The sequence below is a fragment of the Neofelis nebulosa genome, chromosome 13 (genome assembly GCF_028018385.1).
Source record: "Neofelis nebulosa isolate mNeoNeb1 chromosome 13, mNeoNeb1.pri, whole genome shotgun sequence".
Taxonomy (NCBI): domain Eukaryota; kingdom Metazoa; phylum Chordata; class Mammalia; order Carnivora; family Felidae; genus Neofelis; species Neofelis nebulosa.
In genome coordinates, this window is record NC_080794.1 from 1,676,569 (window position 1) to 1,699,845 (window position 23,277).

At 54.0% G+C, this 23,277-nt stretch overlaps 1 pseudogene; it reads right to left on the bottom strand.

Annotated features, from left to right (window-relative positions):
- Nucleotides 1-19,008: 19,008 nt before the first annotated feature.
- On the bottom strand, nt 19,009-22,702 carry LOC131493656 (nucleoside diphosphate kinase A-like; annotated as a pseudogene).
- Between the last annotated feature and the right edge of the window lie 575 nt (nt 22,703-23,277).

Below are 23,277 nucleotides of genomic sequence, written 5' to 3' on the forward strand. Positions count from 1 at the left end.
TTGGTGTGTCGGCTCCTGCCTGAGCTCCTGGGGGTCCGGGCCCTGCTGGGCCAGGGCTGCAGAAAGGACCACCGTGGTCCTCATCCCGGGTTCCACCCACTGGGGAGTCAGACTTTGAACCAGACCTTGAACACAGTCATGAGAATAAAGACTGATTCTCTTTATTGGCCGGGCCGCCTCACCGCTGGTGTGAGCAACTGCCTGGGGGAGGGGTCACCAGGTGAGGGTCAAGATGTGAGACCGTGGAGTGGCCGATGCGGGCTCACCGAAGGACTTTCAGAAATGAGCTGTCGTGTTGCTGCTGAATTGCAGAAGATTCTCTGTTAGAGCACTTTTTTGGATTGGGTGGGAGAAATCCTAGTTACATACAGGTTAGATTAAAAGAGACACTTGTTACCTTGTATAACAAGAAATCCACAGGTGACAGGGTTCTAGGTCAATCCTGGGGCTTGACGTTGTCGTGAACAAAACGAACTGCTTTCTGCCTGACTGCCCGCCTCCCCCCTCCCACCCAGGCTCTTTCTCCTTTCTCCCCTTCTTTCCTTCTCTCCCTCTCTTTATCTCTCTCTCTCTCTCTCTCTCTCTCTCTCTCTCTCTCTCTTCCCCCACCCCCCCTTCCTCCCTCCTTTCTTCTTTGTCCTGCCTGCCTTCCTTTCTCCCTTCTCTTTCCCTTCCTTTCTCTCCTTGGAGAAGACACGTCTTTCCCAGTGACCACCCCACCCCACCCCACCCCTGCAGAACCAGGCACTCAGGTGCTTAGTCAGCCAGCAATGGTCCTATCCCAGGGCCACTGTCCTCAGTCATGGAAATTGGTTCTGCTGCCAAGGAGGACCAGGAAGGGAGAACTGCTCATCCCTGCAAGAGTCCTGGAAGCAGCTGGACAGGCGGGGCCTGTGGACAGCTGGACGGCCATGTGGTCGCAGCGTCCCTACATCCTCGAGAGCGGTGGCTTCTGGGTCTCCCGGTGTCTGATGTCTGCCGGCAACGTGGGGTTTCTTCTGAGGTTTTCAAATGAATAAAACACGTGGCCTGGGATTACAGAGACGACTAATTAGACGGAGACACAGTTATCACAATGTTTTGTGATATGTGCTTCTTAACGCATTAAATAACGAGGCTTCTAATCTCATAGCTACTGTTATTTCAAAGTCGTGATGGGCATGAGCACGATTTTCAGAAATCTGCAATAATGAATGTAATATGAAAATACCTGTGATCTTTTTTTCTAAAGATTTTATTTTTTTTAAGTAATCTCGACACCCGACACGGGGCTCGAACTTACAACACCCAAGATCAAGACTCACAAGCTCTACCGACGGAGCCAGCCAGATGCCCCTGTGATCTTCTTCTTCTTCTTCTTCTTCTTCTTCTTCTTCTTCTTCTTCTTCTTCTTCTCCTTCTCCTTCTCCTTCTCCTTCTCCTTCTCCTTCTCCTTCTCCTTCTCCTTCTCCTTCTCCTTCTTCTTCTTCTTCTTCTTCTTTTTTTAACTGGTGACAAAGTTCTCGGTTCAGTTGGAGTTCTCCAATTCAACTGGAGGTTCATGAAAATAAAGATGTCATTTTTTGCCCCACCGAAGTTTCCGGATGCCCTGAATTCTAAGAACCCCAGTGTAGATGACACTCGCGACTTACGTCTGCGATCTGGGACGATCTCTGAGCCTCGGGGGGTTCGTCTCCTTGCTGCAGCATCACATGGAAACAGTGTGTGAGGCTGAGCGAAGCAGAGGAGAATCGGACGTTGACCTTGGACCTGGGCCCCCGCCCTGATGCTGAAGGCCGAGTGAGAAGAGGTGCCCCTTGGGGACAGACTTGTGTGAGCCACGCACCCGAGACTCACGGTCACTGAATTTGCACTCGTGTTGAGAAATAATAGGTAATAAATGCCTCGGGCGGGTGAGGGAGGGAGCCCAGGAAGGGCCGCAGGGAGGCCCCCTCGTCCTCAGGACGTCCAAGCGCCGGTTGAACCTATGACCTGTGGGCCAAGGGGCCTGGGGTTTTCTGACTGACTTCTCACTCTCTTGGATCCACACGGGAAATGCAGGAGGCAGAAGATCGTCCAGGGAGCAAGGAAGCGGAATGGGGTTGTTGTAGAAGTGCTTCGGGATGAGAGGGATGGAGAGGTTTCTCGACCGCCACTGGCACGGCCTCTTCCGGGAGCCCGTCACCCCCAAGCCCGCCTTGCGTGGACGGTCCACCTGCTTCCACAGAGCTCCTCACCGCAGGCCCGCCCGGGGCCGCACCAGCACTCGACACGGGCGAGGTGCGCGAGCGACGGAACACCACTGCCGGGTGCCACGCGAGGCGGGAGTTTCAGGATAGAGAGTAAGGCTTGAGGGGAAGCGAGAAAGGCAAGTGGAACGGGGTGACCCCAAGAAGCCTGGCTGTGACCTGCCAGGCCCTGGAACCAATGTGCCACCCTCCGAATCCCCTCTAACCTTCACCGCCCACAAAGCAGTTGTCACCCCCGTTTCACCATCGGGGAAACTGAGGCTCCCATAAGCCAAGCCATTCGTCCAGTTTGCTCACAAGAGCAGCGAAGAGACAGGGGCCGCGGGTGGTTAAAGGGGAGCGTGGAGCCCAAGCGCAGAGCTGTGGGGGGATAGGGCGGTGGCCGGAGGGGGCTGAGGGGACAGAGGGCGGGCGTGGTTCCTCACACCACCTGTGTCACCCAAGGCGCGTCATTTAACCCGGGCCGTGAAATGGGCACAGTCGGCTCACGCAGGATGATTGCCAAGAAGAGGGGAGTCGTGAAGAGCGCCTCCCTCCCCGGCAGGGGCGGCAGCTGCCACCAGCCACCAGCCAGCGTGGTTTCTGCTGCGGGCTTGTGGGCACGTGGGGGCCACAGAGGGAAGGGCGACTGAACAAGGGAACTGAGGCGATCCGCGCTAGAGACGCTGAGTTCTCCATGCACATTACACATCCTGGGAGTGGCGCCAGGGGCCTCAGAAGAGGGACAGCTAAGCACCTCTCCATCCTATGTGTTCCCCTCCCCCAGCCACATGCCAGGAGCAAGACCCGGTGAGAGCATGGCCCGCGTCTCTCCAGTAGGGGGCAACAGTGGGGGGTGGGCAGGGCACAGCCACACAGCGACATCACTAAGCCACGTGGGTCATGTCTTAGGAAGTGGAAAATAAAGTGTTTGAGGCTTGGGGCACCTGGGTGGCTCAGTCGGTTAAGCGGCCGACTTCGGCTCAGGTCATGATCTCACGGTCCGTGAGTTCGAGCCCCGCGTCGGGCTCTGTGCTGACCGCTCAGAGCCTGGAGCCTGTTTCAGATTCTGTGTCTCCCTCTCTCTCTGACCCTCCCCCGTTCATGCTCTGTCTCTCTCTGTCTCAAAAATAAATAAACATTTAAAAAAAAATAAAAAAAAAAAGTGTCCGAGGCTCATTATGGAGCCTCCATTTATGTTTCCTCCACCTCCAGAAAATTCACGTTGAGATCCTATCCCCCACCACCTCAGGATGTGACTATATTTGGAGGTAAGGTCTTGGAACGAGTGAATAAGTTAAAGTGGGGTTATTGGGGTAGGCTCCAGTGTCTTTGTAATCTTATTTTTTAATGTTTTATTTATTTTGTTTTGAGTTCGTATTTATTTTGTGATCGAGCATGAGTAGGGGAGGGGCAGAGAGAGGGAGAGAGAGAGAGAGAGAGAGAGAGGATCCCAGCAGGTTCCGCGCTGTCAGCGCAGAGCCCGATGTGAGGCTTGAACTCGCGAACCGTGACATCGTGACCTAAACCACAGTCAAGAGTCAGATGCCTAACCGACTGAGCCACCTGGGTGCCCCATGACTAGTGTCTTTAAAAGAAGAAGACATTAGGACACAGACACACGTGAGGAAGACCGGATGAAGACACAAGGAGGAGATGGCTGTCTACACACGGAGAGAGGCCTCTGGAAGAGTCAAGCCTGCCAACACCTTGTCTCTGACTTGGCGCCTTCAGAATTATGAGCAGATAAATCTCTATTGATTAAGCCACCCGGTCTGTGGTTCTTTTTTTGCGCCCCCCCCCCCCCCCCCCCCGCAAACTCACGCAGATTTTGGGACCAGGAGCTGGGTAATAAATACCTAAAAAGTATGCAAATGGCTTCAGAACTAGGTAGTGTGTAGAAGCTGGAAGAGTTTTGAGGAGAATGTTAGACAAAGACTGGATTGCCTTGAAGAAACAGTAGAAATACAGGCATGAAAGCAATTCTTTTGAAGGCTCAATGAGAACAGAAAAGAGAAAAGGAAAGAAGAGAAGAGAAAAGAAAAAAAAGAAAAGGCTTACATCGCCTTAGGGAGATGCATATATCATCACAGAATGCTGCTAGAATATGGGCAGTAAAGGTGTTCCCAGGGCACCTGGGTGGCCCAGGCGATTAAGCGTCCGATGCTTGATTTCGGCTCAGATCATGATCTCATGGTTCGTGAGATCGAGCCCCAAGTCAGGCTCCTTGCTGACAGCACGGATTCTGCTTGGGATTCTCTCTCTGCCCCTCTCCTGCACATGCTCGCTCTCTCGCTCTCTCTTTCTCAAAATAAATAAAACTAAAAAAGAAAAAAAGTTAAAGACCATGAAATGCTCCCGAAGAGTTCTCAGATGGACGTGAGGCACCATTGACTGGAAATTGGAGGAAGGCAGACCTTGTCAAAAAGTGGCCGCAACCTTGGCTGAAACGTGTCCCAGTGTTTTGTGGACAGTAGAACGTGACCAAGCCGGGTACGGAGCTGGGGAGGTTTCCAGGCAAATGGTTGCAAGCACAGCCTGGCTTCTTCTTGCTATTTATAGTAAAAATGCAAGAGAAAGGAGACCAACTGGAAGAGAAATCAGAACTTGAAGATTTGGAAAACTCCCCACCTATCTGCACCTTCCCAAAGTGGGAAAGCGTGTTCTGGAGAGATCTCTCAACAGGAGGCAGGGCCAAGTTTGCTAAAGAGAATATAGATAGGCCTGTCACCCGAGGATCCCAATAGCCATCTCCGCAGAAGCTGGGAACAGAAGCAGGCTTATCCAGGTCTGTGACGAGCCTCCTGTCTGAGGACTGGGACTCCTGAGAGCCATCTCAAGTGCTGAAAGAATTGTACACCAGCAGAAATGCCAACTTAGACCAAGGGGACCAGAGACGGGACAAAACGGAGGAAGGCTGTCGGACTTCTGGGACTCTGCGGGACAGCACAGCACAGTCATCCAGCTGTGAGCATGCCTCGCCCTTCAGGCCAAGAGAAGGATGACCCTGAAGACAGTTCGAAGGTCACAGGCGTTCCTCACTGCCACACCGGCCCGAGGGCACAGCCCCAGGGGCACAGAGCTGACTCTTCCTCCGTTTCAGAGGGGTCAGGGCTAAGGGTCAGGGTCACCACCCTGGTGGGCCCAGAAGGCAGAGCCTGGAGCCAGAGGGTCATTCTTGAGCCTTAAAATCTAGAGGAACTCGCCCTGTAGGTTTCAGACGTGCTTGGGACCACCACCCCTTTCTTCTTTCCAGTTTCTCCCTTTGGGCTTGGGGACATCTGTCCTCTGATCCACTGTTCTATTTTGGAAGCAGATAACTAACTTCACCCGGGGCGCAGGGGGGTCCCAAACAGACCAGGTTCAGCCTCTCACCGCTGGCAAAACCCAAAGGCAGAGACACGAGCGGTGGTAGAACAAGGAATTTATTTCCGTGAGGCCAACACCGGAAAGACAGCCGACTGGCGGCTCAAAGACTCTCCAAAGTGCTGAAAACACTTGGAGAACGTGGGACAAAGGTCAGTGGCCCCGGCATGAAGGTCAGGTGGAGGACCACTGTCTCGGGGTCAAGCACGCGGGGTCTTGCGGCTCGGAGCAGCCCTGCTTCTCCAGGGGGTAGTTTCATCATGGGATGCTGTGCCTGTGGGGGGTCTTTTGCCTGAGTGAAGACAGAAGCTGAAACGAATTTAATTAGTGCCGACTGAGGTCCGAATGGAGGTGGATGAGGTCCTCTTTCAACTTGTCTGCTCTGAGACCCCAGTTTGAGACCGTCGAGAACACCTTTACCTCTGGTCTCACCCACGCCTGATTCGGGTGCTGTTTGGATGAGATTTTGGACCTGTGGTGGATGCTGGGATCGGTCCAGACCTTTGGGGCTGTTGGGACGGGGTGAATGTGTTTTGCGTATGAGAAAGACATCGTGTGGGGAGTCACGAAGCAGGGTGTTCTATCCCTGCCCCAAAGGACTTAAGTCCGCCCTTCCCCCGCAATTCATTTGCTGCAGTGCTAACCCCCAGTACGTTAGAATGTGAAAAGGTGACAGCAGATGACAAGCTTCCCAACATCCCAGACCTCCTGCTCTGAGTCTGACACCCGTAATTCTCAAACCTTGGCTGCATCTTGCCATTCCTTTGGGAGCTGAAAAGCAAAAACGCAAAACGCAATGCCCACACCAACCCAGGTTGTAGGATTCTGGATCAAGTGTTCTCACCTCTCCGTACTCTTGTTCCCTCGTCGGTAAAAATGGGGATATGATAGTAACAGAGTTGCCGGGACAAGATGGTGGGGTCCTCCAACTCGGCCTTGACCTGGACCTGCTTTGCCAGAAAACCATCCCCCCCGCCCCCGCCCCGGGCACCTGCTGCTTGAAAGGATTTCACATCAAGGATCCTCACTTCGCGATTTCGGTGTGGGATCCTTGGGTTCAGGAGCCTGTGAGTGACAGATCTCTCCACCTCACTCCCGAGGCAAGGCTCGCAGCCTGTACCTCACCCCCCCACCCCCACAAGCTGTCCCTTTGTTATTACGACAAAGTCCCAGCCTTTCTGCCTGCGCTCTCGGCTGCCAGGAGCAGGTGGGGAAGTGGAGGGTGGGGGGCGGGTTCTTGAGTCCTCGCTTTGTGCAGTGAGCACACTGCTGCCTCCCGGGGACACGCACAGTGTCCTCCCAATGCTGGGGGTCCCCGAGAGGACCCGTGGCTCCCGCCAAGGCAGGGCCTGGAGCAGAGTCGCCAGGGTGATAAACACTGCTGTCTGTCAAAAAAGTCTCTCTCCCTGATGACACTTCTGGGGAAAGAACTGCTCAGGACCGCAGCTGTCACATACCTGACCCGAATTTCATCAGCCACGCCGGTGACAGCTCAGCTTTTCCTCCTTTCTCTTGCCCTGCTGTCCTTTTAGCCCCAGAGGCAGAAGATCCAAATCGCGGAAGATGTCTCCACGTCCAGAAGCCCATTAAAGCAGGGACGGTCTCTGGCACATCCGTGGGCCCCATCGGGGAGGCGAGGGCTGGAGGGAAGGTTCACGGACACAGCCTGCCTCCTGGCGCCTGGGGTCCAGGGCCAGTGATTATGAAGAGAGGTTGCCTGGGTGATGGGATTGAGAGAGTTCAACAGATCCCCCTTCTCCAAACGGTCGCCACCTGTCAATCTGTCACACCACCTGCCGTGTTACCACTAAAATCGTTTGTCCCATGGATGTCAGAGCTTTCCAGAAGAGCGATGGTAGCCTCATGGGCAGCCAGAGGGGGCAGACGCCTGCGAGGAAGCCAGGTCCACCGTCCATATAAAGACGGGGCAGCGGGGGTCTCTAGGGACCATGCCGGTGCTCCCCAAGCCTGGCCCAGGGCTCTCTGTGTTGTGTCCACCGTCACTGTGGATACGAAGAGCCCCCCAGCACCCCCCGCCCCTTCCAGTGAGCTCCTAAGTCCTTTTTTCTTAAGACATTTTGTATTATGGGAAAACAGGTGGATTCTCGCCGCACACCCGGCTGACCTAAACGCCACGCTGGCACCCAGGCTGCTGGGCCGCAGACTGTGGCCCCATCCTCCTCCGCCTGGGGACCTCCTGGTCCTCGTGAGGGAAGGAGACGGATCTGTGGTTCCGAAGGAGGTCCCGCTGCTCCCGGAACCTTCGCACCGAGAGGCCACGTCCCCACCTGCCTCTTCCCGGTCCCGCCGGTGTCTCCAAAGCGCATACACGTCTGGGCCTTTCCCGGCGCGATGCGTGGGACGACTTGGCAGAAAGGCCGAGCGAGAGGCTGCGGGCGGGGATGCTGTTCACGCAGGAATCCGTGGTGTCCCCTGAGGAAAGCCCGCTCTTTGGAGGGCACGGTGACGGAAGAAGCAGCCCGTGTCGGCTGGCACGGCCGACCTTGCGTGAAACGATTTGCCTCCCGTGTTGCCGTGAGCAAGTCAGTAAAACCCATTTTCAGGAAAGGCTGGTACCCTCTATCCCCTGTCCTGCTCGTCACCGTCCGGCGTGACCGCCTGAATAGTGGCCGAGACGGCCGTGTTTGAGGGGATGCAAACGAGGCAGGAACCAGCTGTGCACAGCTGCCCCAGAGAATGGGCTCTGCCCGTCCTCGTCATGATCCCGATCACGCCGGCCATCCGCCAGACCTCCAGGCCAGGAAGAAAGAAGGGCCTGGAAAGAAAGCTCAGTAAGGGCCCTGAGTGATGGTCATCAGGCAAGCTTGCCCTGTACCTAAGATATAATCGTGCTTAAAAGTATTATGTTCTTTTTATTTTATTTTACATTTTATTTATTTTTTGGTAGAGAGAGACAGAGCACAAGTGGGGGAGGGGCAGAGAGAGACGGAGACCCAGAATCCGAAGCGGGCTCCAGTTCAACGCGGGGCTCAAACTCACGAACCGCGCGATCGTGACCTGAGCCGAAGTCGGACGCTTAACGGCCACCCAGGCGCCCCAAAAGTATTATGTTCTTTTCTTTTAATGTTTATTTTTGAGAGAGAGAGAGAGACAGAGAGAGAGAGATCCCAGACCCTGAAACCTAAGGGAATCTGCCCTGCTGGGTTTCCCAATTGCTTGGGACTGGTGACCCCCTTTCCCTTTCACTGTTGCCCTTTTAGAATGAGAATCTTGTAACTGTTATTCTCCGGCTGCCCACCACTTGTGTTTGGGGAATAGATTAACTTATTTCCTAGTGTCATAGGCCCAGAGAGAGAGAGAGAGAGAGGAATTTTCCCCGGGTTGTACCATATCCAGAGTCTCACCGATACCCCATTTAGATGATGTGATTTGGAACTTTCGATAAGATAAAGATGAGATTTTTTTCAACTTGAGTTGAAGCTGTCGTGGGTTGAGCCTTTCAGGGATGTTGGGATGAGGTGAATATACGTTGCACGTGGGAGAGACGTGAATATCTGGCCGCCAGAGTGTGGAATGGTGGTAGGTTCAATAATGGCCCCCCAAGGGGCGCCTGGGTGGCTCAGTCCGTTAAGCGTCCGACTTCGGCTCAGGTCATGACCTCGCGGTTTGTGAGTTCGAGCCCCGCGTCGGGCTCTGTGCTGACAGCTCAGAGCCTGGAGCCCGCTTCGGATTCTGTGTCTCCCTCTCTCTCTGACCCTTCCCCACTCACACTCTGTCTCTGTCTGTCTCTCTCTCAAGAATAAATAAACATTAAAAAGAAAAAATGAAAAAAGAAATGGCCGCCCAAAGATATTACGTCCTAATTCCTGGGGCCTAAAAATAAGGAAAAGGCATCTTTGCAGTTGTGATTAACCTAAGGATCTTGATGCGGAGGGATGACCCGGGATTGTCCAAGTGGAGCCTCGATCGAATCACCAGTGTCCTTATGAAAGAGAGACAGAGGGAGCTATACACACGGAACGGAAGTCAATGAGAAAACAGAGGCAGAAACTGGCCACCAGCCAAGGAATGCCAGCAGCCACCAGAAGTTAGAAGAGGGAAGGAAGGGGCACCTGGGTGGCTCAGCCGGTTGAGTGTCCGACTTCGGCTCAGGTCACGATCTCACGGTTCATGGGTTCGAGCCTCGCGTTGGGCTCGTTGCTGTCAGCACATATCCAGCTTTGGATCCTCTGTCCCCCTCTCTCTGCCCTTCCCCCGCTCACTCTCTCTCTCTCTCTCTCTCTCTCTCTCAAAAATCAACTTTAAAAAATGCAGTCGAGAGTCCGAGAGTCCCGGCTCCGTTGCCACACTTCCCACCACATGGGAGCTGCCTCCTCTCGTAGGCATGTGGCCTCTCACTGTGAGGCCCAGGTCCTGCCTCTGTCCTTAAACGCAGGGTCAGCCTGAGGCACACGGGGTGGGAGAGGCAGGAAAAGGGCTGGAGGTGTTCCCCTGGTGGGAGGGTCCTGCCTTCTACGTCCTTCCACGCTGCCTGCTGTGTCTCCGTCCTAGGCGTGACGTCCCGTCCCGTCCCGGCAGGTGGCACTTGAGGGCCAGGCCTCTTCCTGGCCTGATCACAACTGACCTGCCTGTGTTACAGTCTTCCTTGGTTTCGGTGGCGATAAACTCGGGCTCCGTGCAGGGGCTCCGCCTGAGATAACAGCCGTGATCACGTGGGTTGGCCGTTGGGGCAGTTCTGTTAAAATCTCGTTTTGCTCGTTGCCCCCACGGATCAGAAACACAGAAGTCTGTCTCGAGGCTGGCCTCCGCGCGTGCGCTCGGAAGGGACAAAAGTCAGATGCTCTTGTCTTTCCGGGTTCTTACTCTCTCCAGGAAAACTGGCTCCCTCTGCTCTCCTGCAAGGCCAGGAGCTTCTGCAAGGCTGGGTAGCCGCCCACGCCGTGCTTATTGAGAAACTCCTCCATGTCCCAACTGCCCTCAGGTCTCTCCAGGGCTGAAACAAGTGACCTCAAACCCGGTGGCTCAGTCTTATAGTCTGGAGGTCCGAGCCTGGCTTGGGGTCCGCTGGGCTAAAACCAAGGTGTCTGCAGGGCTGTGCTCCCTTCTGGAGGCTCTGGGGGAGGATCCCATAGCCACATCTTCCCCAGCTTCTAGAACTTGTTCACGCCTCTCGACGTGCAGCCCCTTCTGCCTTCAACGGCCACAGCACCGCACCTCTTACCCTTCTTCCTCCCCTGTGAACACACTTGGGGAAGGGGCTCACTTATAAAGACCCTGGGGATGACACCGGCCCACTGGGATAATCCAGAATAATCCAGAATAATCCAGCTCGCCATCTCCAGCTGAGCTGCCTAGCAACCTTACTTCCGTGTGCCATTTAAGTTCCCGTTTGCCACGTGAGGTGGCATATTCACAGATTCCAGGGAGAGACACCTTTGAGGGTCACTGTTCTCTCTACTGCTCCTTCTGTTAAGACATCGTGTCTTGGGGACACTTGCCTAGATGGCTCAGTCGGTAGAGCATGCAACTCTTGATCTCCGGGTCGTGAGTTCAAGCCCCACACTGGGTGTGGAAGCCTACTTAAGAAAAAAAAAAACAAAAAAAACAAGACACCGTGTGTTGATGGGCATCACTAAAGAGAAGGTGTCCCCAGGGAAGGGTGACACATTCACCACCCGTGCCCTTTGGCCCACTGGTCATGAGAGGGTTGCTGGCCAGAGAGCTATGGAGATGGGGATCCTGGAAGGAGGCCGGCAGGGGGAAGGGGGGCTTCCGTGGTGTCCATGCAGCTGGAGGAAAGAGAAACCGAGAGCCTCTGGGCTTTGAAACGTTGGGAGTCCCTCGGGGGTGATGTTGCAGCAGAGGGAGGTACCCGCTCCAGAAAAACCCCAGAGAAGGAGCAGGTGAAGCTGTTCGCAAATGAGCTGTTCTGAGAGAGGGAGTCACCATGCCAGCTGCGCCCCCACCGCGCTGACTGCTGCTCCCCAGTGTCAGGAGCCCCGCGGGCCTCCTCACCCTCCGGCTGGAAGGTGCCGGCCTTCCCATGGGGACACCGCCTCCGCCCTGCAAGTGTAGACACGTGACCGTGACCGTGACTGCTGAGAGAGGCTGCAGGGCTGGCAGGGCCGTGCAGGGAGGAGTGAAGGCAGCATGCCCCGGAGACCGGGAGACCACCCATCCCCAGGGCCCGAACCCCCAGAAGTTCAGTGCCCCCCCATTCCTGCAGCCTCTGTTCCCTGGAGGCGGGGCCCTGCCCCTGAGCTCTGAACTTCCACAGGGAACACCAAGCGGCTGATGGCTTTATTTTCCCAATTTGACAAAAAGAAAAGAAGAGGAAAGGAAGAAAAAAAGAGAAAAAGAAGAAAAGAAAAAAAGGAAAAAAAAGAAAATGAAGAAAAAAGAAAAGAGAAAAGAAAAAAAGGAAAAAAAGAAAAGAGAAAAGGAAGAAAAAAAACAGAAAAGAAAAAGGAGAAAAGAAAACAAAAGAAAAAAAAGAAAAGAAAAAAGAGAAGGAAGAAAAGGGAGAAAAAAGAAAAGAAAGAAAAGAGAAAAGGAAGAAAAAAGAAAACAGGAAGAAAAGAAAAAAGAAAAGAGGAGAAAAAAGGAAAGAAAAGAAAAAAAGAGAAGGAAGAAAAAAGAGAAAAAAGAAAAAAAACAAAAACAAAAAAAGAAAAAAGAAAAGAAGAAAGAAAGAAAAGAAAAAAAGAGAGGGAGAAAAGAGAAAAAAGAAAAGAAAAACAAAAAAAAAAAAAAAGAAAGAAAGAAAGAAAGAAAGAAAAGAAAAAAAAAAAAGCTGGGGTTGTTTTCTCCATGAAGCTTCTTCCCCCAAGGAATGTGCCCAGTTCAGCGTGAGTCACCTGTTGGAGTGGACTGTTATCAATACCGTGTCTGCAGCGGCACAGAGTGACCTCGGGGCTATGACCGGATTCTCAGTATCCACCAGCCCCGTGGCACATTCTCCGGTGAGCGCGGTTGACCTCCTGGCCTGACCTTGGACCCGTGGCGGCCTCAGAGGGACTCAGCATCTCTGAGGGTCTGTGGGCTTCCGGCTGCTTTATATACTGTCGGGCGGCCCAGGCAGGCCTGCCTGGGGGCCGTGTCCCTCAGATGCCCCAGAGTGAGCCAGCTCCCGTGCCGTTGAGAGTAGCGTGCGCCAGGGTCAGGCCAGCAGGACATCGGGACGGAAGCTTCTCGTTGGGGTGCGAGCTCTGCATGGTGGGAAGGCACTAAACCCCTTCTCTGCAAGTTCTCTGCTAAAAATGGGGTGTCCCCAGTCCATGAGTGAATGGAGCACCCACCTCCCAGAGCTATCATTGTCCACAATCTGTTGACTTCCTTCCAGAACCTTCCCTGGAGTGCTGGTGAGCTGCTTTAAGGCCACAGCAAGGCTCTCCCAGCTTTCCCCCTTCATGGAACTGCTTTCCAGATGGGATACCCCCAGGACAGCCTCCCCACCGTCCTCAGCCTTCCTCTCAGGGAAAACCAGCTTGGCAGGAGAGAGGTTCGTACTCCGAACATTCTTTTCTCTCACCTTCAGCGGCCACTTGAAGAAGCCGTAACAACGATCGTGAACTCTAATGCTGCCTTGCGTGTTTTCGAAACAGCTTTACCTGGTCAAATCAGATGTTCCCCAGTTGGCTCAAAGTCTCCCGGAAGCCACACTTTACTGATGTGATGTCATGACTGAGAGACTGGGCTTTCGGGGGGCGGGGCTGTGGGAAGTCACACCCTGGCTTTATCACCCACGCGCTGTGAGGTTTGACCGAGTGGCTTAACCTCTCTGTGCTCCCGTTTCTTCAGCTGTAGATTAGTGGTAATAAAAGTGCCTGCTTCATAAGGTTAGTGTCAGGGTCGAAGAGAGCTAATAGAGGGGCGCCTGGGTGGGCTCAGTCAGGTAACCGTCCGACTTCAGCTCAGGCCATGAGTTCGAGTCCCGCGTCGGCCCCCCCCCATGCCACCCAGAACTGTCCTGGGCACCCCATGCCTCTAGACCCGGAGAGAGCACCGGTGTGAAAGCACCTGCATGCCTTTCCACATTACCCGGTCTCAACTCTCACTCTACAAGTGGTGAGATTAGAGTCCAAAAGCATCCAGGGCTTGGGGTCGTAGTGGACCTCGCCCTTCGTCAAGGGCGCACCGTCTCCGAGGGCTGCCGATTTAAGACGCACCAGCAGCTTGCCGTCCAGTGAACGGATTCCCAGCCGCCGGGGCGGCACAACCCGCTGCAGGTTGTTCAAATTGTTAGGAGAAGCCCTTTCATATGGAGCCCAGCGCTGGCCCTGATTCTGAGCGGTAGCGGATAAATCCGTTTGTCCCGACAGCGCCTCAAATATTCGACACCTGGGAACTCTTCCAAGGGCCCAGAGTGGCGCTCCAAGTTACGAGGCAAGAAGAAGTGATTTAAGTAAGTGAAGTACTCGGGGCCCCATAGCCAAGTTCACGGAACCCGGAAAACAGAGGCTCTGTTTTTTTGACCTGTGGTCCACACGTGGTTGAGAGTCATGTCTCCTTACTGTCTCCTCCAAGATGTATCCCAGGTCACAGGCTGCTCCTGTCTTCCTCAGCTGCTCCAGAACACGCTCCTGCCCTCTGGTGCCGGGCGGCACCCCCTCCCCCACCGCCCCCCAGACTGGCCTCTTCGTGTCCACGATCGCCTTCCCCCAGTGCTGTCTCCACCGAGAGCGAAAGCCACGTTCAAAAAAGAGATCACTCGTGAAACGCCGCTCAACCTCAGTAATCGTGCGGGGAGTTCAAAGTGAAGCCACGATGAGGCTCCACGTGACAGCCACCGGGGCGGCTGTAACGGAAAGGACAGACGTCAGCAAAGACGTAGAAAAACCGGGACGCTCACGCGTGGCTGGTGGGAATGCGACGTGGCGCAGTTGCCTTGGAAAACAGCCTGGCACCTTCTCGACGCTGGGCCCTGGGGTTTCCACGGGACCCCACAATTCCACCCCCAAGGCACCTGCCCGAGACAAAGGGAAATATCTGTCCACCCAAAACCCTGTGAAAGGTACATGGGAAATTGACTGCTTTTGCCACTTCTCGTTGTGAGGCTTGAGCTACTTCAAAATAAACAATTATGTCAGTGTTTTGTAAAGTGGATTGATTGATTTTGAAATAGCAGGGGAGGGCCACAGAGAGAGGGAGACAAGAGAATCCCGACGCGGGGCTCACACTCATGAACCGCGAGATCGGGAGTAAGACGCGCAACCGACTGAGCCACCCAGGCGCCCCAAAATAAAAAATTATTTTAAAAAAAGACATCAGGGGCGCCTGGGTGGCGCAGTCGGTTAAGCGGCCGACTTCGGCTCAGGTCACGATCTCGCAGTCCGTGGGTTCGAGCCCCGCGTCGGGCTCTGGGCTGACAGCTCGGAGCCTGGAGCCTGTTTCAGATTCTGTGTCTCCCTCTCTCTCTGACCCTCCCCTGTTCATGCTCTGTCTCTCTCTGTCTCAAAAAAAATAAATAAACGTTAAAAAAAATTTTTTTTAATTAAAAAAAAAATTAAATAAAATAAAAAAAGACATCAGATGAGGTTACTTCCACATTGTATTTTTTTTATTATTGTTTTTATCTTAGAGAGATGAGAGGATGAGCCGGGGGAGAGGGGCAGAGGGAGAGAAAGAGAATCTTAAGCGGGCTCCTCGCTGACGCCGGGCTCGATCCTACGACTCTGGGATCATGACCTGAGCCAAAATCAAGAGTCAGACGCTCCACCGACTGAACCCCTGAGGCGCCCCAGCTTTCGCATTTTAAAAAACAAAACGAAAACACTGCAAAGGCTTCGAAATACTGTTAGTGTTAGTCCCTCCCGCCCGGGGCCTGCTCAGTCTGGGCTTTGTCCCTGTGCCCCCCGCCTTCAGCCCTGCCACTTGCCAGCTCCCCCCAGTCACTCTGGCCCCTCCAGCCCCATCTTTTTTTTTTTTTTTTTTTTTTTTTGCCCGTTTTAGCTACAAAGTTGACTTCCACTGCTCTGGTCATTTCCACTGCTTAGAATGTTCTGCCCCCCAATCTGAAGGACCCGCCTCCCCCTCACTGGCAGAGAAGCCTCAAATGTCCCCTCCTCAGAGATGCCTCTTGTGATGGCTCTCATGCCCCTGCCCCTCCTCTCTTACATTTCCATGACATTTTCTGAAATGTTCTTGTTTCTGTGTGATGTCCACTGTATGTCTCTCTCCCCCGGCACATGAGATCCTTCAGAACAGGGACCTCCGATGCCCAGAACAGTGTCAAGTCTATCGAAGAGGCGTAAGGAACTCCATGAAGAATGAATGTTTCTCTCTCTCTCTCTTTTTTTTTTTTAAAGTAAGCTCTACCCCTAATGTGGGGCTTGAACCCACAACCCTGAGATCAAGAGTCGCATGCTGTAGTGACTGAGCCAGCCAGGCGCTCTGCTGAATGTTTCCCTTTATGGAGATGCTGGCAGCAACTTTATAAAAACTCCATTTCAATGTTGGCTCCTCTCAAGTGGAGAAAATATGTGCCAGTAGTCCCCGTGGCTGAAGGAGGAACGGCCAGAGCGCAGCTGCGTTCCCGTGGAGAGACACCCCTGCTTAAAAGCTCTCAAAGTCTTGGGGCGCCTGGGTGGCTCAGTCGGTTGAGCCTCCGACTTCCGCTCAGGTCGTGATCCCCCAGTTCATGAGTTCGAGCCCCGCGCCGGGCTCTGTGCTGACAGCTCAGAGCCTGGAGCCCGCTTCCGATTCTGTGTCTCCGTCTCTCTCTCTGCCCCCGCCCCAGCTCACACTCTCTCTCTCTCCCTAAAAAGAAATAAAATTTAAAAAGCTCTCCAAGTCTTGCCATTGAGGAAGGCAGGGGGCCCAACTATTCAGACTATATATGCTTTATAATTTTTTTTAATGTTTGTTTAGTTTTGAGAGAGAGAGAAAGAGTGCGAGTGGGGGGAGGAGCAGAGACAGAGAGGGAGGCACAGAATCTGAAACAGCGGTCAGCACAGAGCCCGACGCGGGGCTCAAACCCACAAACCGTGAGATCACGACCTGAGCTGAAGCCGGACACTCAACGGACTGAGCCACCCAGGCGCCTCTATATATGCTTTATAAATCTGAGGAATTCTGTGGACCTTCCTCCCAGAAAAAGAAAAATCGCATATACGTTCACAGAGCAATGACGCCTGCCCTGTAGCAAAACAAACAAACAAAACAAAACAAAGAAAAACGTGTTCCTGCCCTGACTTGTCATCACCACGTCTCAATCAACCTCCTGGACCCTTTCCCAACCACTTCCGGCCCATTCATTGCTGGGCCCTTCCCTGGAATGTGCTCTATTTTCAGGGCTCTGCTCAGCTTCCCCGAAGTCCTAGCTTTCAACTGCTCCAGCTCTCTGGAATGTTCTTTCAGGTTTCCACAGCGCTTTGTGCGGAACTGTCCCCTGGGTCTGCGGTGGCTCACTGTGTCTGCACCCGCCCCCCCCTCGACTGCTGGGAAGGCCGGGACCTGGGTCTCACTGGTCTTTGCAAGCTAGCATCCGGGCAATAGTTAAAACCCGCCTCCTTGATTTATGGAAGATTCTTCTGGAAAGACCGGCTGAGATGAATTAAAATGAATGATAGCAATTAACTAAGTCACATTAAACCATTAATGGAAGACGGTTTAGCTATCACCCTCGGAGTGGTGGGGGCTTGGTATCTTACATCGGAGATGCTCAGAAGACCAAAGCAGGCATTTTCTGAGGTGTGAGTGATGTGGGAAAGGAGGACTTGCCGAGGCTTCCAGATCACATGGGGCCGGCAGCCCCCACCCCCGGGGTCCCTGCCAGCAGGAGCAGAGAAAGGATACTCCGACGCACTCAGTGCCAATCATCAGATCATGGAGAGAGACCCCGAGGGGTCCCTCCATCTCTGCCGCCAGTCCTTGGCAAGATTAACGTGGACCAGGTTCGTCAACGAATTAAAAATAGTTTGGGGCCCCCCCGGGTGGCTCAGTCGTTTAAACGTCCGACTTCGGCTCAGGTCATGCTCTCACGGTTCGTGGGTTCGAGCCCCGCGTCGGGCTCTGTGCCGACAGCTCGGAGCCTGGAGCCTGCTTCGGATTCTGCGTCACCTTCTCTCTCTCTCTCTGCCCCTCCCCGGCTCGCGCTCTGTCTCTCTCTCTCTCTGTCTCAAAAATAAACATTTTTAAAAAGATAAAAATTAAAATAGAACCACCCTATGACCCAGCAATTGCACTACCCAGTATTTATCCAAGGGGCACGGGCACCCCAATGTTTATAGCAGCGCTGTCGAGAGTAGCGAAAGTATGGAAAGAGCCCAAATGTCCATCGACGGACGGATAAAGAAGATGTGTACGTGTACACGATGGGGTAGGACTTGGCGAGCAACGAGAATGAAATCTTGCCATTTGCAACAGTGTGGATGGAACTAGGGTGTATTACGCTGAGTGAAATAAGTCCGGCAAAGACAAATACCATACGATTTCAGTCACGCAGAATTTAAGAGCCAAAACAGATGAACATAAGGGAAGGGAAGCAAACATAATATAAAACCAGAGAGGGAGACAAACCGTAAGAGACTCTTAAATACAGAAAACAAACTGAAGGCTGCTGGCTGGGTGTCGGGTGGGGGGTGGGGATGGGCTAAAGGGGCAAAGGGGCGTGACGGAGGGCACTTGTTGGGATGCGTGCTGGGTGTTCTATCTAAGTGATGAGTCACTTCATTCCATTCCTGAGGTCATTATTGTACTGTATGTTAGTGAACTCGGATTTCACTTAAACAAAATAGATACTAAAGAAAAAAGAGTAATCCACCAGCTATACAGAAAGATTTACCCAACCTACCCCCCATTCTGGAAAGATTGCCGTTTGTTTATCCTCGTACCGAAGATGTCCAGAAACAGATGTCTTGGCTCCACACCGGGCGCCTGACCTGTGCACAGATGAGACACCTTGCTGATTCATTGACCAAGCCAGGCAGACATCGAAGGGCGGAATCGAACTGCCTGCTTCGTGTCCAGCCGCCATGGGACCAGCTCACGGTTCCGTTTTCCTTCCTGTCTTTCCTTCATTTGCTTTTCTATCGGACGAAACATTTGAATCTGAGAGTAGCGCATAATACCGTGCAGGGAGCTCCGTGTCCCCCTCCGGATTATAAGGAAGTTCTCAGGGGGCGCCTGGGTGGCTCAGTCGGTGGAGCGTCCGACTTCGGCTCAGGTCATGATCTCGCAGTTCATGGGTTCGAGCCCCGCGTCGGGCTCTGCGCCGACAGCTCGGAGCCTGGAGCCTGCTTCGGATTCTGTGTCTCCCTCTCTCTCTCTCTCTGCCCCTCCCCTGCTCATGCTCTGTCTGTCTCTGTCTCTCAACACTAAATGTTAAAAAAAAAAAAACAAAAAACCAAAAAAATTTAAGGCAGTTCTCAAAAACGAATGGATTTGCTACAGCCTGGCCCCTGCCCGTGCCAGGAAGAGGATCCAGAGTGGGCGAGGCATTGGGGTCTGCTTCTTGTCACTCGGGAAATCTAGTTCACTTGGAGATCCGGCTCTCCTCCTCCCCCAGCTTCTCAGCCTGAAACCACAAGCCTGTCTCCTTCTCCGCACTCTCCACGGAATTGCCACCGTGGATGATGCTTCTAACACCTTGGATGCAAAAGGCCCCACGGACGGCCCCAGGCTTGGAGTCCGCAGGGATGGTCTCCCCAAGCGTCACTCGGGCTTCACCGCATCCAGCCGCTCCCAGACCACGACAACCCCAGGCCCTGATGACACGCAGGCCGCCAGGTCGCCACGGAACGGACGGCCCTCCGGGTCAGTGTAGGGTTCCCTGGGAAGGTCCCCAGAAGCCTGGATCCATTTCAGGGCGATGGAGACAGGATCTGTTTCGCTCAAAACGCTTGAGGATCTCTCCCGCCAGCCTGCGCCGGGCCCCCGCAGGCTTGATGGCCGGGAAGGGGCGTTCGCTGCCGGCCACGGTCCCCTCCAGCCGCTCAGGCTACACCCCTCGTGGTTCATGGCTCTTTTTTTTTTTTTCGATTTTATTTTATTTGTGGTAAGGACGCAACAAAAGATCTACCCCCCGAACCGGTTTTTAAAGGTCAATGCAGTACGTTAGGCACCAAGTTATACAGGATATCTCTAGCACGTGTTCATTCTGCGTAACGGAGACTCTATGCTCATTGATTAGTAACTTCCCATTCCGCTCCCCCGGCCCCCGGCGACCGCCAACCCCTCTGATTCTGTGAACGTGACCGCCGTATGCACCTTCGACGGGCATGCCTCGTTTTATGACATCTAGCCTTGTTGCGCTTTGCAGATATTGGGTGTTGTTGTTTTTTGGGTTTGTTTGTTTTTTTTTTTTTTCGGGCTGAAGGTTCAAGACTTCCGCGGAGGAAGTCACTGCACATGTGGAAACAGCAAGAGAGCCGGACTCAGAAGCGGAGCCCGAAGACGGGACTGAAGGGCTGCCTCTCATGATCAGACTTGAACGGATGAGGCGTCGCTTCTTAGGGACGAGCAGAGAAAAGTGGCTTCTGGAGCTGGAGTCCACTCCCGGTGAAGATGCTGTGAAGTCTGTTGAAATGACAACAAGGGATTTAGAATATCACATAAGCTTAGTTGAGAAGGCAGCGGCAGGTTTTGAGAGGATCCACTCCGATTTTCCAAGAAGTTCTACTGGGGGTAAAATGCTATCGAACAGCATCACGGGCCACAGAGGAATCGTCCTCGAACAGAAGAGGCAATCGATGCGACAAACTTCGTTGTTGCCTTAAGAAATGGCCACAGCCACCCGGCCTTCAACAGCCACCACCCTGATCAGTCAGCCAACAACATCGAGGCGGGACCCTCCCCTCGCAAAAAAGATTACGACTCGCGGAAAGCTCAGATGATGACGGCACTTTTAGCAATAAAGTATTTTTAAATTAAGGTCTGTACGTTGTTTTTTTAATGTTTATGTATTTTTGAGAGAGAGGGGGGTGGGGAGAGGGAGACAGCGGTGGGGGTGGCGGGGAGGGGCAGAGAGAGACAGAGGGAGACACAGAATCCAAACCAGGCTCCAGGCCCTGAGCTGTCAGCACAGAGCCCGACTCGGGGCTTGAACTCACAAACCCGTGAGATCATGATCTGAAGCAAAGCCGGCCACTTAACCGACTGAGCCACCCAGTTTTTTTAGACATAATCCTATTGCACATTTAATAGACCACAATCTGTAGTAAACATCCTGTGAAGTGTAAACATAACTTTTGTATGCCCCGGGACACTAAAAAATTTATTTGACCCAATTATGACGTTTGCTTGATTGCAGTGGTCCTGGAAGAGACCCCCTCCATATATATCTCCGAGGCATGCCTTTAGAAGTGGGGTCCTGAATTACTTGCCTTTTCTGCGTCTGGCTTATTTCACTCAGCATAATGTCCTCAAGGTTCATCCATGTTGTCACGTATTGCAGACTTTTCTTATTTTAAAGGTTGGATCGTATTCCGTCGTGTGTACATTCCCCGCTTTCTTTATTCCTTCGCCTGTTGGTGGACATTTGGGTTGTCCCCACCTCTTGGGCTGCTGTGGAAAACACTGCCATGAGCACGTGAGCACGAATCCTTGAAGGCCCGGATTCGGTTCTTTTGAATAAATGCCCAGAAGCGATCGCTGGGTCCTGTGGTCGTTCTGTTTTTAAGGTCTCCAAAGAAGACGCACAGGCAACCGACAGGTGTACGAGAAACAAAGGCCGGCATCACTAACCGTCGGGGCAATGCGACCCGAGACCACCATGGGATGGATGCCCTTTCACACCTGCTGCGATGGCTGTTATCGAAGAAAGAAGACAGAGAGGGAGGCGGGGGACGTGCAGAAATTGGAGCCCCGTGCACCTTCCTTGAGAATGCAAAATGGCGCAGCTGCCGTGGAAACAGCCTGGAGGCTCCTCTCTACTTTTTGCGGATCAGCATAGCTGGAATCCTCACTTCTGTGAACACGTTTTGCTTTGACCTGGAGGCAGCCCCTCTTCTAAAGCTCGAGGATAACACCCTCCACAAACAGGGGCGGCTGCTAAAGCACGCAGACTTCAGAAGCAGCTGACCTCTTAGGGTTCCAGCGGTGTGCTGGGTAGGGAGAGGGGGAGGAGGAGGTGGGGGAGGTCTTGGAGCTGTTTGCCCCTCCCACCTCCTCAGATCTAGATAGGGGGAGCTCTCTGCAAGGCCACCTGCCTTGTAGGGGCAGGGAGGGCTGCTGGGCCTCCGGGCACCTACGGCCAACGCGGCATCACAGGGCATCCCCAGGACATCAAGACCGCCAACAGGCAGCAGGAGTAGAGGGCATCATGTGGACGCCGGAGGCCTTCCCTGCGCAGGTGACCCTCCCCGCCCGGACCCTGGTTGCTTTGGATCCACAACATCCCCGAAAGCTAAGGATGAGATCTCAGAAATAGAAAAGATCCAGAATGGGACGCCCAGGCCAGCTTCAGGCACAGTTTATGTTAGCAAAAAGACAGCTGGCTTGCTTGCTTTTTTATTTTTTATTTATTTATTTTTTAACATTTATTTATTTTTGAGAGATCACGAGCAGAGGAGGGGCGGAGAGAGAGGGTGACACAGAACCCGAAGCCGGCTCCAGGCTCTGAGCTGTCAGCACAGAGCCCGACGCGGGGCCGAACACGCAAATCGCGAGATCAGGACCGGAGCCGAAGTCGGACGCTTAACCGACTGAGTCCCCCAGGCGCCCCCCAAAAACAGCTTTCTATCTATCTCTCTATCGGCATCCATCTGCATGTGCAATTATAGCAAGTTTATTAGGGATTTAATGTCTTATTTGCTAGGCTTTCTTTGGCCAGAGGGGGGACAGGTGCACCAGACAGAGCTGGAGCCCCCGTGGACACGGGTGGCCTGGTGAGGTGAGAAGCAGGACTCATCTGGCTGGGCTGCAGGACTGTCCTCGGACCAGCACCCACCTCCCACCTGTGTACAAGGAACTGGGTGACAGAGAGCAGGTGGCCTGCGACAGTGCTGACTTCCCGTGTGCCCTGGGTTTGTCACTCAGCGGGCTGAGCCCGTGGTGCTGGTAATGAGGACAGCAGTGCCCGGATGTTCACATCCCCAGTGTCATCACCGGGTCCTTGGGAAGGAAGCCAGGCAGGTGTTCTTACCCCAGAAGCCACAAGAGCAGAGCCTGTCCCTGGAGAGGCTGACCGTGTGACATACCTGGGACCCCCACGGAGCGGGCAAGGCCATGTTGGCGGAACAGGACCAGCAGGGATTCCTTGGGTCTGTCTGGCTCCCTGCTCTGGGGGGAGGAGTGGGGCCTAGGGAGACCGCCCCGTCCCGCACACCTCCCCTGCACCAGGGTCGTCCCCGCCTTTCTGGTCACTTGGACTCTGGGCCTCCTGGGCTCTGGGCACGGCTGGCTGGCCCGGGAGGACCTTCCTGCTGTTCCAGGCTGCCCTCTCCCGTGAAGCGCAGGTACTGCGCGGCCGAGCAGCAGGGACTCCAGGGGACCCGCTGCAAACCCTGTGCGGCCCTCTGGCAACCTCCGGGCGCGTCCGAGCCCCGTGTCCCACCCACCAACTCTGCGTTCCCCTTGGCTGTTCGGGACGGCCCCCCAAACGGAAGCAGATAGGGTCCCATTTTCACATCAGAAGCCAGGGCCCTTCGGCCTCCTCCGGGCAGTACTCCGGGGAGGCCCTGGAAGCCCAGCCCCTCCAGAGCTGGGCTCCATACACACTGCAGCCCTGCTTTCCTTCCACCTTCCCCCCACCCTCACCCCCGGCGCGGTCCCGGGGGCTGCACACCCCTCTGCGGAGCCGCTC